Raw genomic sequence first — 4,339 nt, 5'->3', positions numbered from 1 at the left:
TCCGTGAGCTGTGGGTTTCCTGAAAAGGCAAAAAAAGAGCTACAGCTCAGACTCTACAGGCCTTATTTAGCATGTTAAATCTTAAAATTCATGACAGTACAACCAGAAAAAGACTGAACATGTATGGGTTGTTTGGAAGGGTTGCCAGCAGACAGCCTGCTGACTCTAAAACAGCAGCACAGCTTAGTTTGCATAATTACACTCGAACAAACCGCAACATTTCTGCAACAATATCCTTTGGATACTTAAGACCAAAATGGACATGTTTGGACACAATGCATAGAGCCTCATTTCACAAAAAACAAATACAGCATATCAGCACAAACACCTCAGCTGTCGAGCATGGTGGTGGGGGAGCGGTGATTTCTTTTGCAGCCACAGTCACAAGAGTTGCTAATGAACTCCTCTGTATACCAAAGTATTCTAAAGTCAAATATGAGGCCCTCTGTCTGGCTGCTAAAACCTTTTTGAAATTGTGTCATGTAGCGGGACAATGATCCCAAGCACATGTGCAGATCTACAATAGAATGGCTCAAAAACAAAAGATTCAAGGTGATGGGATGATGCTGTGAGAGTCCACGTCTCTATTCAGCTGAAATACTGTGGCCGAGCATTAAAGAAATCTGTGCATCAAACCCTCAAATGTAAATGAATTCTTGCTAACAAGCACGGGGCCAAAATTCCACCACAATGATATGAGAGACTGAACAAATACAGAAAACTGTTACTTCAACTACTAAAGCTTCTGAAAGTATGTTAATACTGTCCGTTCATTCTCTTCCACCTTTCCAATTCAGGGTTGCGGGAGGGGAGGCTGGAGCCAATCCCAGGTGTCTGAGGGTGAGAGTCAGGGTACACCCTGGACAGGTCGCCAGTCTAACACAAAAAAGACAGACAACCATTCACACTTATGGGCAATTTAGAATCACCATTTAAACTAATCCCCAACAACTGCATGTCTTTGGACTGTGGGAGGAACCCGGAGTGCCTGCAAACTCCACACAGAAAGACCCATGATGGTGTCGTTAAACCCAGGACCTTCTTGCTGTGAGGCAACAGCGCTAACCACTGCACCACCCCGCTGCCTGTGCAATACTGTGTATTTCTAAATGGATCTAACTGTAGTAAAGACTAATAACAACCTGAAAAAACAGCTGGCCTCTTATCAAAAAAAGTGTCAAGATAAACAAACAAAAATGAACTTAAACAATAAGAACATATATATATTTAACTTTGTAATATAAATTTATGAGACTTCTTAGTCTTAGATTCAGTCCAAACAGCAAAATTTATTTATATAAAATCTTTTATAGAGTTGGGTTGCTGCCACATTGCAGATGGTGTTGAAGCAAAATAGTGCTGTGATCCAGTGGAAAATTAAAGACTTCATGTTGCACATTACCTCATAGCAAGTTCAGTACGGGTATTTTATGTAATGGAACAACTCTGTCTTCTCAACTCGCTCAGTCATCCCCCCACCTTCTCAACAATGTCTGAATGGTGCGTCCCTTGGCAGTGTCAGGCACTTAAGCCGCTGACTAGCCTGATTTACAGGGATAAAAAAGAGGAGTTAAGATGTTAGTCGATGAACTACAGCTATGCTGTGCTTTCAGTGCTGTCCTCACTCCACCGTAATAGTATTTTACAGCCGCCCAAAAAATCCATTGCTGCATCTAGCTTTGGGGCTGACATGTACAGGAGCCAAAGCCAAAAAAGGAGCAAAGCCAACAAAGTCCTGCTGTCCCGGACAAATACTGCAGACATAAAACTGCACAGACAAAGCAAATAATTATCACATGACATTTCTGATGTTGAAGATATGCAAGCAACAGAAACAATTTCATAACATGGATTCTTCAGCACTGCTTCAGCCTTTCAGGTTTTAGAGTCATTATTACATTTAGTGTAATGTGTGAAATTTAAGTTGAGTGAAATCCACTGGTTTTAAAAAGACACACAATCCAGTAGATAATGATGATATTCCAAGACTTGGCAAGTGGATAACAGGACTTGTTTCGTGCAAAATGGATTGAAAGTCAGTACAGAGCACAAATGTGCTTACAGTCTGTAAGATATATAGTAGCAGCTCTGGTGTCTCCCTCTTGAATCATTCCGCCATCACCCTCTTGTCTGTTCCTCCCTCTCACTGCAGATTTATCCCATACTTCCACAACAATCTCATGCTGCGATGAATGTGTGGGACATTGAAAGGCCCCACTACGCACCCATACTCACACTCACTACATCATATCTGAAGTTAAGAACACAGTAACCCAATATCTAGAGTTTCCCCTTGGTTTGCTGGTGTTCCCACCTAACCCTCAAGTCCACCCTTGGCTTCAGCCCCATGATTCACTGAGGACAGGAAAGGCTGAGTGGAGACATGTAATCCATTACTGAAGGAGACTGCGGAGGGTGTAGGGAAGGAAAAGGAGGGAAAATAAGGTGTGGGGGTGGAAGAGGAACAGACAGGAGAAATAGAGATGGTGAAGATATATGTGAAATGGAGGACTGGAGAAAGGGGATTTTGATACTCTCAAGCAGTTCATAACAGGACTCCCAATGGCAAAGCGGGATGTCTTCATTTTTTTTTCAAAGGTTTAATTTCTTAACACACAAAAAGTACATTATTTTAATCAACTAAATAAAGTCAGTAATGTTTAATACGAAATAATTCCCCTTCTTACTTTAGCAAGTAAACCTTTAAAGTACAAACATGTCATTTTGGCAACCTTATCATAAAGCAAGAAAGAAAAAATGTTGTTATTGATGTTACATGTGATGTGTACGTGACTCTGATGAGTTTAGGCAGTGCAGTTCTCCCGACTGCTTTAATAATTTTTGTCATTGTGTGCTGGTTCTCCACAAGGGGCACTGAAAAATATCACCAGTGCAGAAGTTGCAAAAGCATGTAGTTCTTCTGGGTGCCACTTGAGATTGCCTCCAGAAAGTAGTCGATCTCCATAAACTCCCATCTTAAAACTTGTTTCATATTTACAGACAATTATACAAACTACAGCTTTGGCCTCTATACATTGTTTCCCCACTTCTAACTGCTCTGAATATTGTGATTTTTAAAATTAATTAAACTACCTGAATAAATGACTTAGCAGTGTGGCTATATTGATCAACAGGTGCCAGATTAGCCAACTAGCATCCACTAGGCCTCATCTACTACTTCAAGTTATTAAACTGGACTGGTGTGTGTTGTTTTTGGTTATTTTGGGGACATTTTAATGGATTATCTCACTAATATTATACCTTGTGGTACAAACTTCAGTGAGTGAAATTCTAAAGTGGTATTAATTCCTTACTTAACACTAATTAGCTGATATGTGTCTGTCGTTGTCAAGCTAGATAGCATTAGCAGATAACTTAGCAATCTATCCACCCTTCTAACTCAAAGATTCAATACAACGGCGACTGAAACACAAAAGATCGGGCTTTAAAATGCAGAGTTGAAACGCAGTGTGCGTCCTTGTGGTGGCAACACCCGTCTTTTATACGGTCTGTGGTTCCTTACTTGGAAACATGAACACTACCCAATTTCCTTCGGGGTCAACCTTCAGGATCAATAAAGTTTTATTGAATTGAATTGAATATAGCCATATACCAGATTGGTTCCTATAGTTTAGCACTTGGGCCAAAACTCACAGTGACCAATCAAAGCAGGTGAAGGAAAGGTGAGCTTCCTGCAGAAACAAAAGGGATTTTGTCTCAGACTGTTTATGGACTCTTGTGGTTTAGTTCATTGCTGCAATAACACAACAAGATCAGTAGGAGCCCGGCTTTGTCAATGAACAAGACTCCCTGCTGTCCATATGACACTTAATAATAAAACCAAACTATTGCATTTGTAATGTTTCATGCATGCATATTATATACGTACACAAAGACACCTAAAAACCTAACTTCTGATGTTCTCTAATAAAGTCTTTTTATGTAACATCTAGTAATTAATCTTATTAGATGACACATACATGGCACCATACAGTGAGGAAAATATCTATTTATATGATTTCCCATTAATATTACTGCTAGGTTTAAAGCCAACAACCCTTTCTAATCAATATTAATCATCATATCCAATGATAATATAAGGAAATTTGAATTAAATCTGCTAATTATAGTACTTTCTATGTTACACAAGCACCTCTAGTAATCCTTAACCTGTACCAAAAGACTCTTGGTTTTCTGAATTATTTTTAAAACTCAGTCACTTATAAGCCACCACAACCTCCTGCCCTGACTATACTATTTTCACTTTAATGGCACATATATGTTTATCAAAAAACTGATTGATGTGGCTATTTTGTACACACAGGGGAATTACTGCTAA

Source organism: Perissodus microlepis, chromosome 13 (genome assembly GCF_051167445.1).
Source record: "Perissodus microlepis isolate ML-2025 ecotype Zambia chromosome 13, ASM5116744v1, whole genome shotgun sequence".
Lineage (NCBI taxonomy): Eukaryota > Metazoa > Chordata > Actinopteri > Cichliformes > Cichlidae > Perissodus > Perissodus microlepis.
Note: the sequence above shows the minus strand (reverse complement) of the source record.